Raw genomic sequence first — 16,891 nt, 5'->3', positions numbered from 1 at the left:
AAACGGACACAGATTAATAAATCTGGACCATTAGATTCGACTGATCAACGGTCCAAATTTGTAATCCGTACACTCCCTTTCCAACCAATAGGAAGCACTCACGATATTATTATCTTTAGTGTTATTTTGGAGCTAAACCCAAAAGCACTTGGGAGGGAAATAGGAAAATGGAGGCAATTAGTGAAGCCAAAAATATTTAGGAGGGAAATGTGTGGAGGCAAAATAATTAATGGAGAAAAATAACATTTTTGATATAAAAATGAAAAGGATATTTATAATAACCAAATTCATACATTTTAATAGTGAAAAATAAATTTCACCTAACCAATTATAATTTACTAACCAAATTTTTATATTTTTAACAAATTCTAAATCACAATTCCTAAAAAATATAACCCTACACCATAATTCCTAACTAAAGTAGTTACCAAATATTTTCATTCTAACATCACAAATTTATACATTTTTAGTATAATCTAATATAAGTTTCTAAAAGAATATAATTTACAATATTTTTAACAACTTCTTAAATATAAAACCTTTAACCCTTAGCCCCAAACCACAATCCCTATACTACCCTAAATCTAACACAAGTATCACCAAACACAATAAGCACATAATATTTGAAGTGTCACATATACACATTATCTTAATTCAAACATTATTAGTATCGATCATGTGCCACAAGTGCAAATTTCAAACATATAACACATACATATCAGTTAGATACATAAATATTTATAGCATGTTTTGCCAACCACTAAAAAAATTTGGCGACAATTTATTTCTCGCTGGTTAGTAGCTATTTAGCTAGAGAATGACTAAAGATCATATTCGTAGCTAGATAGCAATAGATCGCTACGGATTAGCTACAAACTTAGCATTTTTTTATTTGGTCGCTATCCGTCGCAACTTTCATCGCTAATAATTATGGCTACGGAAATGTTTTCGCCAGTCCTTCGCTATTTTTAATAATTCTTGTAGTGGAATGTGATTAATTTATTCCAGATATTACCATATCACCATAAGGTGAAACACCTTTTTTCTTCTCTAAAGCACACGTGTGTTCCTCTTGAATTATGAATCCAACTCTTTCCTTACGATTGACTTGGAAAGTTTCGTTAGGAGTGAAGCCATCTGCCACCCAATGCTTGACCATCACGACACAAGCATCAAATTGATCAATCGTCAACGCGTTTGTCTTGAATTCCACCCTCCTCATTGTAAACATCGAAAATTGGATCTCCCACGATTTCTTTGTAAATAATAACTTCACTTTCCACGAACAAATTTTCCATGATTCCAGAATCGGGTTTTGATTAAGAAACCAAAACGTCAGCTCTGATACCAACTGATGTAGCGGAAGCTTTATAGGATAAAACTAGAGATCCGTTGATTCTAAGAATACCCGAAAAACTAGGATAATCATAAAGATCTTATTTAGTCTAAGAATGCCTAAGATCAATGTCTTCTTAAATTCGTTGAGATCACCAATGATCTAGCCGAAAACAAGAATTAAAGAGAAATCTCTTAACTTTTATTTATCAAATCATCAACTGAATACAAACTTAACCCTAAACGGCTATATATAATAAAACCGAAAACCCTAAAACAATAAAGATAATTATCTAAATAATTAATAAAACAAATAATAAGATATTTGGAAATATTCCAAATACTCATCTACATCAAAATGCAAATAAAATACATCAGTTTCCCTGAAGAACAAAAAAAAAATTGAGAATTTGGATAAGATCAAACTCACATGATCGATCTGTCGTGTTGCTTGTGGTCTTCCCATCACCGTCTTGCTCAAATCACTATAATAACTCTCTAGGAAGATGGACTTTTCTTGGCAGGATCGGGAAGAGAAAGCCAGAACTTTTGCCTAAATGATCGCATTAGTCAAGATGGAGAAATGATCGCAATGGAGAATTGGAGTGCATGAGATACGTACCAGAACTGGAGGAAGAGAAAACAAACTAATCCCACATTGATGGGACTGAATCGAAACCCTGAACCCGAGAGAGTAACATGTCGGCCAACTGCAAGCAACATTCATACACGACATATGACATGAACTTCAATTTAATTGAGAATATATTCTCATTTAGTTAGTCCATTTGATCGTTCTTAGTTCTTACCATTCATAGGTCCTCGAGATCCACTGCCTTTGAAAAAGGAGCAGACGGGCAACAGTAAACTGGCCAGATTTTCGGAGGCGGAGAGCATCAAACGTGGAGTGCGAAACAACAGCATCAGAGGAAGAAGTTTTTGAGAATCTTTCTACACTTTAAAAATTGATAAACTGGCGGAGGTGATGAACATCCATCACACTGTCAACCCAATCATATTTATAGATTTCAGATGAAGGAAACGGATTTGTCGATATGGAATCTGGATCCAATAATTATGGAGAATTAAGACAAAAACATTGAACAATAGGGAAGGTGAAGAGATAAGGAAAGGGTAGGCGAAGAGATGATGCTACAAAATCCGGAGGCGAGACGGCAAGGTATGGAAGAGAGGATAACATGGAAGCCCTAACGTGTGTGATGCTTAAAACGTAAAGTTTCACTATTTTATCAGACCAAAGAAACAAATAGGACCAAACCACATTACCCTATCGGACATACTAAATCGGATATTAAATGAATCCCACAGTTTTTATGAAATGCATACGTGGACAGTTTTAGGAGAGACAAAAGTGCCTCGTTATATATATGATTTTATATACTTTAGATAATGATTTTTAATGCGGCATTCAAACACATAAAAATTGTTATTGATGATCGTTAACTATTCTTTATGTTCTTTTCAACCATTGTTTTTCACACCATAAACTGTCTTTTGTATTAGAATTGCATCATCTGAAATTAGATGAACTTTTCATTTTTGTCATTTTAGCAATATTTTCATTTCTTCTTTGGATAGTTATCAGTTTTTCATTGGTAACTCACAACTATCTTTAATCTCCTGTTTGTTTCCTGTACGGTTATACCAGCATCTTACATTATACCTGTAGTTTATTAGCTTTCTGTTATCACCATTTTTAAAACACTTATTTTAATTAAGGATTTTTCCGCACTGCAGATTGTATATTTTTAAATTTATGTTTATATAGCTTTGGATGTATTGTTTCTTATTTTTCATGTTCCATTTTCTTACATATAAATTATCAATCTACCCCGTCCCCCTCTGTTGTAGATATTAGACATTAATTTTAAATCGGTAAAAATGATTTTATTTTTAAAAAGTGGATCAAACATGTCACAAAAAAACAACACGACAAATATATTCTATTAATTTAAAGTCCTATTTTTTTTTCTCTAGTTCAAAATTTGTCATTTATGTTTTGAACTTATTCTATTATTCCATCTTACTAGAACTAAATATCTATACAAATAAAACATCAGTTTTTTACATCCCTTTGATTTTTGTAAATGTAAACAAATATAGAAAAATATTTTTTTGAACAACATTTAAGTCTACTTAGAGATCATATATGCTCAGATGAATTTTTGCAAGCAAAAACACATTCACCCTTTTTTGATATTTGAAATAATGCGCTTTTTTATTATTCCCTTTGATTTTTTTTTATCAGATCAAAATAGGATATTAGAGGTAAGGAATAAAAAATTATGAATAAATCTAAGCGACCTTTTACTAAATCCAAGTGATCTTTTCGTCGGCGTTTTCCCCTGATCCACTCTCGCTTACAAACCGGGTTATTTTATACAATAATACAAAATATAGTACCAAGTTTATATTTATACCAAAATGTAATGTTAATTTCATAATTACAAACCATATGCAATTGAATATTAAGGTACATAGAACTGATATGTAAGGTTATTGCATGTTTACAAGTCTATATAAATAAAATACTATGGTAAATGGCATCTGTGATTTGTTTTTTAAAAAATGAGTCAAAATTACGCATTGTTGCAGTCATTTCAACTATGATGTTTCAGACATTAGTTTATATATATATAAGATCTATAAATATGTACATCTTCGTTTCAATCATTCAACTGCCAGAACAAGTGAAAATTATATTATCTATAAGCTTGAACAGCAAGAACGGATGATCTAGTATTCTAAAAGTGTTTACTGCACAATGGTCAATAACAAAGCAAGAATCTACGCAAAAAGCAAATAGATGGCTCTGAAAACAACCTCGCAGACGAGTAGAACGATGAGAAACAACCTCGCAGACGAGTAGAACGATGAAGGTTCAGCTAATGGGACACATCAATCACTTTATAATTAATTTTGACATATATATACATATAAATATATTTATCTATAAAAATATATATATACATATATATATATTATTCACTGGAGTTAAAATGTTGTTATATTTGTGGCTAATTTATTTTATCTAAATGTTATGTGATCTACACATTATTTTTATTACTAAAGTATACATTTACATAAACAAAATTTTCCATGCCACAAAATCATGTCATATCATATTTTGTATTTTTTTGTGAAAATGAATGTGATGGTAACATGTAAGCAAGTTTTTAAAAAATTAACCTTCAAAAATATCTAACTAAAAAGTTTATTAAACAGTGATGCAAAGAAAATAATAATTGATAACAATAAATGATTGCTTACTTGTTTCTAGTAGGATAGTATTTCTTTCTTACAGAATAAAATATTTTATTTAAAAACTGATCTATATTTTAGCATTAAAATCTATTGAATAAAAACTTACTAAATTTTTACTAAAAAATTTCTAAAGTCTTACGAAAAATTACTTAAGTTTTACTAAAAATTACTAAAGCTTTACTAAAAATTACTAAAGTTTCTCTAAAAATTTACTTATTTTTTCTATATATTTTTTTAAAAAATTGTTTTTGTAAATTACGTATAAGAAACAAAATATATACATATAAGATTGCTAAAACAAAGATATACACATATAAAATATATTCTAAAACCTCTTAAATCAATTTTCGATATTTAAAATATTTGATATAACATATATTAATCATGATATTAAACTATTAAGATATAAGGAACAATCACATCTCGTGTTCTCCCTTGCTAGCTGACACTAATAAGATTGTATAAGATTCAAATATTAATTATTCAATTTCATAATAAAATCTGCAAAAATTGAGCAAATTTTGTCATACTTTGATTAAACGCACAATTTATAAAAGTGGTTTTGAATACAAGTCCTAACCTACTGATATATATTAAAATCCATAATGTATACAATTTCTTTTCAAATCATTCAACTGCCAAAATGAAAAGGGAAGTGTTGCCCCATATCATTAGTGGGAGAGAAAAACAGAAGAGAGATATATTAAAATGATATATATATTCAAAAAAGGAAACCTCACGGTTGAACTTGTTTAGTATCTAGGTTTGTTAATAGTAACTATAATATAAGTCACTAATAACCTAAATCTTAATAATATTATTTTAAAAATCAATTTTTTACGTGTTGTACTCATGTTAATTATTATAATGATCATTTATATAGTTATATTTAATGAATATAAACATTATACATAATTATCATTATTATAACTATTTTATTTCCCTTACATAAATAATAAAAGGAATATAGGTAAAATATATAACTTTTACATATGTAAAAAATTATTTAATTTAATTTATATAATAATAAGCCTACTGTAAAAATAATTTGACAAAAACAGATATTTATTTTAAAAGATAAAACAATATTATTTTACTATGTGTTTAATTTTTATCAAGCGATTAAGAAAACATCAAAATATTTTAATAGCATAAACTGATGATCTAATATATGATAATTTCGAAAAATAAGTATATCTTAGTTAGAAATATTAAATAACTAAATATTATATCTAATATTTCGAATTTATAAGAAAATGAAAGAATAGATTAATTAACTTTTATAATTTAGTTATCTTTAAAATATAATATTTGTGCATGATTTTTAAAAAAGATTAACGATCATATTCAGTTATGAAATATCATACTCATCATCACTTAGTTTTTCAATATTTGTAAGAAAAAATATATATATAAAAATTATATATATATATATATATATATATATATATTAAAATTGAAAAATATGAGCCAAACTAAATGAAATAAAAAAGTATTCAGTTTTTAGTATAATTAGAACTAAAAATGGTTTTGTTTCATTTGAGAAAAATATATGCAATTCAATATATCTAATAAGGAGTAACTTTATCTATCTAAATTTTATATTAAATAGAGAGGTCTAATTAAGTTATGAACAAATTATTTAGAGTAGTATTATGTTAATTTTTATGCTTAAGAACAAGTGAAAAAGAAATATCAATGAAGTATTACAAATTAGTTTTTTTGTATGACTTTCAAAATTATCAGTTATGTTCATTCATGCAATTCTGAGTTGCCAACACTTTCCTATTTATTTTTTTCAGAAAAACATATCATATTTTACAAAATTTTAAGAAAATATATTGGATAAGAAAATATGTACAATGTGTATAGTAAAAATTACCAATTTACTGATGACCAAATTTTTTAATAACATAACATGTATAGTTTTGTATAAGCCAGTGGACTTCTACTACCGAATCAAAATAGTGGAAATGCTCTTATGTTCTTTTACATCGTTAGTATCTTCATTTCATGGAATTCATCTTTAGAATATCACTTTCTTTCTTTTTTTAGGTCAAAAGAATATCACTTTCTATATTTTCTCCTTTTATTTTGTTATGAAACCACTTAAACAATAACCAATATCACTTTCTATTTTTCTCCTTTTCTCCTTAACCATCCGTGTCACAAGTCTGGAGCATGCTGCGTTTGCAATTAAGCTCAAATTGTTCTTATCCTAATTTCCTAATTGTTGTTTAACGTTTGTTTCTGTAAGTGTAGGAGCTTAATCTCTATATCTTTATAATTTATTTAGTTATGCAATTATGTTTCCTAGTTTATAGGATTGTGGATCTATCCACTAGTATTTTTAGTTTGCATTTAAGAGGCTCCTTGTGAAGAGAATGAATATCCTTGTGAAGAGAATGAATATGAAAAGAGAAAATTGAAGTAACTTGTTTCTTTAAGTCTTTGGATCCATCACGTTCGAATTATTTTTATATAATTCAACTCATTCTGCTTTCCGTGTGAGTCACGTCACCAGTTGGGAACAGCGAGTGCTTTGGAAACACATGGGTTGATTGGTTGGGCTTTTATCTTCTTATTTTAGCTTTATTTACTTTTAAATCATTAAACTTTACCAATCATGTTATAGCTTTATTTTTAATAGTTAAAGCTTAAATCAAGTTTCTATAAACTTTTATCAATCAGGCTTTAGCTTTATTTTTAAAGCTACATAAAAAAAATAAAGCAAAATTTTTTTAATGTATTTTAGGTAAAATAAAAATCTATCTATAATATCAAATAAATTAGATAATCATAATTAAAAACATCTATAAATATTTAATTCAATTTTCAGTGTTGTAAAAATTATTGAAATATTTTAAATAAAATATATTATTTACATATCACATTTTAAATAACAATAAAATTTGAGAATTTATAAAAAATATTGATATAAATGATTTAATTGATAAAAAAAAATTATTTTATATATACATAACAGATTTCACATATTCTATTTTAAAATATTTACAGCTTATAATTTACAGCTACAACAATTTTAACTAAAAATCTCTGCAAAAAAATCAACAGTAACAACTTTACAGGTACAACCAATTTACCTACGGCTAAACTTTTACGACTAAATTTTTAGAGCCACGGTTGAACCAATCATCACCACTACGTGGCCAAGCGTCCGGAACAAAGCTGTACGGGAAACTAGGCATTCAGATGCAGAGAGCAATGTTTGTTCTTCTACTGCTCTCTATCCCTCTCTCGACACAAAACATAAATATACTCGTCCTCGTACACCAAGACAAGTCCATCTCAAGCGTTGCTGGCTCGTACGCCTACGGGCTACTGACAATCTTTAAGTTATATATAAAAATATTTGTAACAATAAAGTACATTGATAGATTTGCTCAGTTGGTCATCGAAATTGCTTAATTGGACTTCCCCGTGCCCGAAGACTCAGTTTTCATTTAAGTTGATTTTATTTTATATTTTTTCCGGGCCTTGAGCCCAAATTTGTTTTTAACTGGCCTTAAATTTTAGTATGATTTTTTTTTTCATAAATCAATAGAAGTTTGAAGAACAAACTTTTACATATTATATTTTTCTTATTATAAAATTAAATTATAAAATATAATATCATGTATAATAAAAAGTTTTAATAATAATTTTAAAATAAATACTTAATTATAACTAACTAAATAGTTTTTTAAATTATCAAATTTGATTCTAATAATTAATTAATTTTAAATATTAATTTAATTTTGACATAGTAAAATAAATTCCTAGGTCCGTCATTGCTTTGAACTGAATTTTTCATTAGCTTGGATCAATCAATGGACTTATGAAAGGCTTACAAAAAATTTCAATAATTCAGCTGTGATATATTTATCGGCTCGATTTTCGTTGTCAAAGAATTAAAAGTAGTATGTAAAATGAAAGCTAATGTGGTACTTTAACTGGTTGTGAATATTTTTGGTGATGTGTTGCCCGATTACTATACATACGCATATGCATTCATTCACATGTTTACAGCAGTGAAATCAAATGTGAATACAGTGATCATGTGAGAGGGAGCTCATTATTTCTAAAAATTTTGGTTACACTTTTTTTTTATAACTCTATCGACTGATCTGGTCAGCTCCGAGAAGAACGAGTTTAGTGTTAGAGAGTGGACTAACCCGAAAGCGTACCATATTGTCTGATTCGAGTTTGAAATACCTTCCGACTAATGCCAATGGGTGGATCGATCATTTGTTATGGCTACCATTTAAACTACTTGAACCGAAACGCAAATCCAAACTGATCAAATAGTAATTTAGTTCCCAGAAAAAAACGAACTCAAAAAAAATTACCATTAAACAACCACCGCTTTGTTCTGGTTACATCTTTTGGTGGCATAGGCTGAGAGGCCTCAATGAATAAAGCAACTCAGCACTATTACTCATGTAAGTTTTGATACAGGATAAATCAAGATATTTTCATAACTCCACCCTTATAATGTCATGATAAGACGATCTCCTTATCTGACAAATCAATAAATATAAATCGAAAACCTCTAAAAAAAAAGCAAAACAACCCGATAATGTTTTGTAATGAAACATAACATGTTGTCACAAAACTTAGAGATGTTTTATTCCTTGAACGCACTTGCTTGGATAAACCAGAGTCCAGGGAAGATGTCGATGCCTCATCTCTTAGGTTGGATGTTGTAACCTTAGTTTCCATTGCCGAAGATGACTGATCTATAGTCTCAAAAACTCTTTCACAGTACAGCAAATGTAACCTTTCCCAGAGCCTGAGTTATTAAGCAGGTTTAATCTCTTAAAATCTACAACCACCAAAACTAATCTGGAACAAATGAGTGTAAATTATGATTTTACCCTTAATGAAAGCTCAATATCAACCATTAGATCAGAATCATTCACGTTATAATGTGAGCCGTCGGATTTTTATGGATGAAATATTTACAACAATGCCATTAATGAATATTATTCCTTAGCTGTCGGATCATATGAGTATGTTTTAATCTTGGCCATTGGATTTCACCATCCAGCTTCTTTTCTTTAGGCTGGGTCCGACAAAAACTTTAATCACTCTTCTTCTTCTTCATTTCATCCTCAGCCATATTCAACCACCACGAAAATTCATTACAATCACCAACCAAAGCTCTCTTCTTCAACTCTTCATCCACAAACCTTTACGTCTGTTTCTTAAGGTCTTTCTACAGCTTATGACGCCGTGAAACAGCACATGTGCGTCGTCTTGGGTTCTAAAATCGCTTGGTAAGTGTATACTATCTCCCTCTCTTTTTTCTCTCACTCTTCTCTGTCTCTTTTTATTTTTCTAATGTTTTATGTTTTAGTTTAGTCACATAATATGTATCTTAACGTTATGAGTCAGATTCTAAGATTTAATATAATGCTGTTAAAGTATGAAGCATGATATTATAGAATAAATCGTTTTTATCTATGGTACAACTGATACAACTTTTGCATATGTATCAAACAATACACGTGATACTGGTATAACTAGTCTAACTATGTCTTATTTACCAGACTAGTGATACTGATATAACTAGTACAACTATTCAGATTCTGAAATTGAAATATTCCATATGAAAAAAAAAAATTAGCTGGCCAAATTGGTAAGTATTTAGATAGGTTCCTTTTTATTTGTGATAATTTTGTTTTTTTCTTTTGCAGTTTTTACACCATCTCATAAGTTTGCATGATCTAACTTATACTTTTAAGGTTTGTTAACTTCTTTGTCCACATAATTTTTGGAAAACATACATGAAATGTATTTTAACAAAATTGTTGATTTCATTTCATTGGGGCAAAGGCATGTACACATAAAGAAGTGGTACAACTGAGGTAAGTTTAAATGCTATGTGGTACAACTAGTTTTTTCGATTTCAATACCAAAGTGCAACTATGTACAAACCGGTACAACTCAAAAACTAATACAACTATGTACAAACCGGTACAACTCAAATACTAGTACAACTATGTTATTTCATCTTGTATTATGCATCAAGTTTTAAATGTGTATCACGTTTTAAACATTGTGGGTGAACTACATGTTAGTATGTTGCTTTAGTTGTATCGGTTGTACTAAAATAATTAGTGATGCAAATAATTTACATCAATTTATTTAATAACTGATGTAAAAATATAAATTATTTGCATCATTTCATTTTACACAAAATTAGTAATTTTAAGAAGTTATTCAAAAATATGTACAATTTACAACTGCTGATTTATATCGTTTACTAATTAAATGTAATTTTAAAAAAATTGATTAAAATGATTTATTTTGGCAAATAATTCTTAATTAATATTTTTACTGATTATTTATATTAGTTGTTGCAATTTTGTTAATTTCTAATAGCTATTATTATCTCGAGAAACAAACTAAAATTTTACAATTGTCGATAACAATTGTATTAATACATCACGATTAAAACAATTATTTGCAAAAAAAAAAATCATACATCAAACCCAATCTTTTTCTTCTTTCTGGTGATTTGCGTCTTAGAGCAATGGTTGAAAAATTTTCTGGCTCTAGCTTTTTGGCCTCGAGAATAAAAAGATGAAGAATTTTTTTTTCCGAAAATCGTACAACTAGTATAACTTATAAACATATCAATTCCAAATCAAATATTATTAAAAATATACTATTCATATATTTGACATATGCAAGCAGAAGAGATTAGACCAATGTGTCTTAATGGTTCTACATCATTCTCTTTTTTAGCATTTTCATATGCCGGAAACAATCAATAAAAGAAATTATACATCTCATAATTAAGTGATGCCATTTCATAATTTTCTCAAAGCCATGTTATCTTTTTTTTTTGGATGAGAATAAATATGGTGATGACACATAAGAAAATCACTTCTCAAATATGTATAGGAGATACTCAATTTATACTAGTTGTATTAATTCGAGTTGTACAAGTTGTACTAGTTTGAGTTGTACTAGTTGTACTAGTTTGAGGTTTACTAGTTGTACTAGTAATACCTTGTGTTCTTGATCATTATCTTAAATATCGTAAGGAAAAGATGAAATTGGATTCTAGATAAGATAAAATTGATTAAATATAACTATGGGTTGATTGATATGAGATAAAAAGGAAAATAATAGTGGATGATTGAAGAAATTTTTTTATTTTGTTTTATGATGAAAGAAATGGGGGAAAAAGAAGGATTGGGTTGGGTTTCTTCCTTGTTTTTCTTTTTTGGAGACATAGTTTCTCAATGAGTGACACGAAATTAGAGAAATATATGAGATTCAAGATGATTGTTGCCGAGTTTAATCAGTGATGGGAGATAGAGGAAGATCGTGATTTTAGTCTGTAAGTTTCGTTGGTTACGTCGAAGACAAAGAAATTGGGGATTTAGGTTTATTAAAACACAGGCCGGGTCGGGTTAATGGTAAGTGGGTGAGTATACTGGCTGGATATGTAAATATGTTGAAGCTTTAGGTTTTATGGTATTTTCTGCTTAATTTTGATTTATTTTTAATTCATTAAAAAAATAAAAATTGAAAGGGTTTATTCCAGATTTTTTTGTGCCCTTCTGGTCAATCCCAGCATTTGAGACGGTCCATTTAGATGTCTTCTCTCTAGTTTCACATGTAATTCTGTTTTTTTTTTTCTGTGTGTGTTCATTCTCAACATGTTAATTTTAGTAGTATATCCAACAAATCATCTCCTACAGATTTTTAGTTGGTTTGATTTTATTAATTTTTCTTTGTTTGACCAGAATGTTTGAGGGTTTAATGGTTTATGTATTGGTTATTTGATCTATTAATTCTGGTTATTTTTAGGGAAAGTTGATCTAATAACCAAAAAAAAAACTATATTTCATCATCCCCTCTTTCCTCCTTTCTCTCTCTCTAGTCTCTATACTTTTACTAAAAATCTAATGTTTTTCTTAACGTAGTCTTAAGTCCCTTAATTCTGGTTATCTTTATTTGATTTATTTAAACTGATTTAGTGGTTACATTTACGTTTATATGTTTGCTTCTGAAAATTTGGGAAAGTTAATCAAACACAAATATTATTATCTTCTAAAGCCCTGTAATCATCCATGGAATCTCTTTGATCCTTCTTCCATACTGTAGGATTTGATTTACGGCCGGTTCACAAGCTCTGGGTGAGTTGTGGACTGGATCTATCGGTTACTCTACAGAAACTCTGTCTCATTGGGGTAACCGGATCATCTCTTCTGTCGATGACAAGCAGCAACGGGGAGCTTTCAATCCGTCTAAAATTGAAAAGACCGCTTTCGTGCTGATACATCAATCTCAACCGAAGCTGATCATAAGTTGAAGCACAAGGGATATGATGATACTGATCGAGTGAGTTCAGATGTTAAAAGAGGTTGAAGAAGTGGTTGATGTATCAGTGGATAAGCCACGTCAAATTCGAATCGCTCTGTGCAAAAGAATCTATGAGTTTACAGAAACTCAAGACTGGATAGTGAATGCATGGTTTAAGACTCGGGCGGATCTACTACTACTAGCATCTATGGTTGTAAGTATAAGGTGCTGCATGTTGAACAGTGTTATCGTGTAGGTGGTTCACTTAAAACTCGAAACCTCATGGGAGTCGTTCTTTCAACTAGCAAAAGAAAATCGGCATTGGGCGGTTAATGAAATGATTAGCTTTGAGGTACATGAAGCTACCCAGAGGTGACCTTTCTCTTTATTTTATCACATATCAAAATACTAACAACTGTGAGCTTGTGAATCCCATCACCCTTATGCATGAGAAGAATGTATCCGACATGAACTGGTTACTGAACGTTCTGGAGCCACCCAGCCATGCCAAGCAGTAACGACGGCTAGTTGCAGGCCTGAGACAACAATCTATTTTTTGCTGGTTCGACTTCAAGCACATATGGAGGATATTTTTCAGCAAAAACAAGGTGCAGATGTGTACTGCAGTTTGCTGGAGAAAACTCAAACAGATTCTAGGGAATGCAAGTAGCAATGTTGTGGAAACAACAAAGATAAAACAAAAGATTTAAGAAATTATTAAGGCTATTATTCTCTTCTCATGATCATATCAATGAAAGCTTTGTTTTCCCATTTCCTTGCTTCTGGAATCCTGCTGGTCCAGACGATACCATGGTATGATTTATTAGAATACCTACTTTGCTATTACTAGAAGGTGTTGTTCGACGGATATTAAACGGTTTAGTGGTTACATTCACGTTTATATGTTTGCTTCTCAACATTTGGGAAAGTTAATAAAACACAAATATTATCTTCTAGACCCTCTAACTCTCTCTCTGTTCATCATCACTGAATCTCTTTGATCCTTCTTCCTTTGTTGTCATCCTCTAGGCTTTAATTTACCGGTTCTCAGAACTCTCGGTGAGTTGTGGACTGGATCTATCGGTTACTCTACAGAAACTATCTACAGAACTCTAAGTTTGGAATTTGTACCAACTGGTTCTCACTATTGTTTCTGATTTCTTTTCTTGATCTGCATTTCTCCTTCAGTTCAGGTCAAGAGAATCTCAACGCTATATGTCATTCTATTTATTGCATTCTAGGGTCAACACAGCATATATATATACAAGTGATGAATGACAAACCAGTTTCAATATATAGAAATTAGAAAGGATCCATATTCAAGAAACATGTTATCTCAGCAATAACTTAATGGTAATTAGAGATCAATCTCATTAACCATGCTTTACGCATGACTTTATTGTAGTACTTCCCACTTCAATCATTACACAAATATATTTATGTATCATTAGACAACCTATGGTCTTACTAAACAACAACATTTGCCAAACATTGGGGCAGAAGTAATGCACGCTAGATAATTTGGATCTTCAGGAGGCTGTGTGCACACGTTCTTGCAGCCGGCATCATGCTTACAAGGGCCTGAAGGTGGGAATCTATAGTGACATGTAGCTGAAAAGTTTATTTAAAAATAAATGATCAGAATCAGCTCATTTTATTATATAATTCGATTATCAAAGAACTATAGTAAGATAATATATATTACCAGTTGATTGAGAAAAGAGAAGAAAAAAAGCTAGGATCAAACAAGCAAGTTGAATCTTCTGTGCTGACATTGTTTCTTGGTGTCTCTTTTCTTTTGTGGAGATGTTTTTCTTTTGGGTTTAGAGCAAATAATCATCTCCCTTTAAATACTTGCGTAAATTGTATATACGTTTTTTTTTAAGTACATACGTTACTAATTAGTTTCAAACAAAGAAAGAATATATTTACATATATCTAAAGAATCCAATTGCAATAATGTGTGCAAATCTTGCATTCATTATATAATATTCTCTCTGGAGTAGATTTGAACATTCATTCCTAATTAAATTTATTAACAAAGAAATAATATATGTACATATATCTTCAGAATCTAATTGCAATATTGTATGCAAATCTTGCATTATTTGTATTCTCAGCAAAAAAAAAAAATTCCAAACTTAACACAAATTCCAAAATTAGAGTAAAGGATCCGGTGAAACTAGGAATGGCAATTGGACCGCAGCCCGCGGGTCTGGCCCGTACAAGATCCATGCGGGGCGGGTTTGGGTTGAGATAATGTAGGTCCATTTGTGAGCGGTTCTCGCGGGCTAAGTCTCATGCGGGTTGGGCCTTTGCGGTTTGGGTTATTGCGGGTCTTGCGGGGCAGACAGAACCCGCACCAGTTCCTCTTTTGTTGTGTCTACACCTGAAAACAAAAATGGACGAAAATGGCGATATGGCGATTCATGTTTTCTGTAGCCACGACTCCATTGACGAGCACCAGAGGAGCATCACCACCAACCGGTTCTTCTTCTCCTCGACTAAGGTCACCACCAGAGCTTCTCTCCGTCTTCTTTCCACCACCATAACTTCTCTTCTTGGAGATCCCGCCACCGGAATTTCTCTCCTTCCTCGAACCTCCACCGGCGGGGCGGGCTACGGCGGGGCGGGTGGTACCGTTTGCCACTAATATTTGACGAACCGTGGGCTGCCTGCAAAGGCTTAAGATGTTAGCGGGGCGGGTTTGGGCTTAAGGATTGAAACAGCGGGTCGTGGCGGGCCAACCCGCAAAGAACCGCCGGAGAGAGAGACCGCTGCGGGGCGGGCTACGGCGGGGCTGGTGGTACCAATTGTCATTCCTAAGCAGCAGTAGTGACTTAGATCTTTCTAGCCTCACCTCTGTTTAATTAATTCCCCATGCCTAATTAAGCACTTCAACAAAAATATTCTGAGTTGTGGACTGGATCTATCGGTTACTCTACAGAAACTATCTACAGAACTCTAAGTTTGGAATTTGTACCAACTGGTTCTCACTATTGTTTCTGATTTCTTTTCTTGATCTGCATTTCTCCTTCAGTTCAGGTCAAGAGAATCTCAACGCTATATGTCATTCTATTTATTGCATTCTAGGGTCAACACAGCATATATATATACAAGTGATGAATGACAAACCAGTTTCAATATATAGAAATTAGAAAGGATCCATATTCAAGAAACATGTTATCTCAGCAATAACTTAATGGTAATTAGGGATCAATCTCATTAACCATGCTTTACGCATGACTTTATTGTAGTACTTCCCACTTCAATCATTACACAAATATATTTATGTATCATTAGACAACCTATGGTCTTACTAAACAACAACATTTGCCAAACATTGGGGCAGAAGTAATGCACGCTAGATAATTTGGATCTTCAGGAGGCTGTGTGCACACGTTCTTGCAGCCGGCATCATGCTTACAAGGGCCTGAAGGTGGGAATCTATAGTGACATGTAGCTGAAAAGTTTATTTAAAAATAAATGATCAGAATCAGCTCATTTTATTATATAATTCGATTATCAAAGAACTATAGTAAGATAATATATATTACCAGTTGATTGAGAAAAGAGAAGAAAAAAAGCTAGGATCAAACAAGCAAGTTGAATCTTCTGTGCTGACATTGTTTCTTGGTGTCTCTTTTCTTTTGTGGAGATGTTTTTCTTTTGGGTTTAGAGCAAATAATCATCTCCCTTTAAATACTTGCGTAAATTGTATATACGTTTTTTTTTTAAGTACATACGTTACTAATTAGTTTCAAACAAAGAAAGAATATATTTACATATATCTAAAGAATCCAATTGCAATAATGTGTGCAAATCTTGCATTCATTATATAATATTCTCTCTGGAGTAGATTTGAACATTCATTCCTAATTAAATTTATTAACAAAGAAATAATATATGTACATATATCTTCAGAATCTAATTGCAATATTGTATGCAA

At 30.9% G+C, this 16,891-nt stretch overlaps 2 long non-coding RNA genes across 2 annotated transcripts; both read right to left on the bottom strand.

The window, feature by feature from the left end:
• Positions 1-14,312: 14,312 nt before the first annotated feature.
• LOC106299711 lies at positions 14,313-14,775 on the bottom strand. The gene is made up of 2 exons (XR_001261846.1): positions 14,648-14,775; positions 14,313-14,553 (listed from the first exon to the last, which is right to left on the bottom strand). It is a non-coding gene; the product is annotated as an uncharacterized LOC106299711 (long non-coding RNA).
• Positions 14,776-16,164: 1,389 nt separating this feature from the next.
• LOC106299746 lies at positions 16,165-16,627 on the bottom strand. Its single transcript, XR_001261858.1, has 2 exons — positions 16,500-16,627; positions 16,165-16,405 (listed from the first exon to the last, which is right to left on the bottom strand). It is a non-coding gene; the product is annotated as an uncharacterized LOC106299746 (long non-coding RNA).
• Positions 16,628-16,891: the final 264 nt, after the last annotated feature.

Source organism: Brassica oleracea, chromosome C6, assembly GCF_000695525.1.
Source record: "Brassica oleracea var. oleracea cultivar TO1000 chromosome C6, BOL, whole genome shotgun sequence".
Lineage (NCBI taxonomy): Eukaryota > Viridiplantae > Streptophyta > Magnoliopsida > Brassicales > Brassicaceae > Brassica > Brassica oleracea.
The sequence above is the reverse complement of the archived record's forward strand: the minus strand, read 5'-3'. Positions and strand labels throughout refer to the sequence as shown.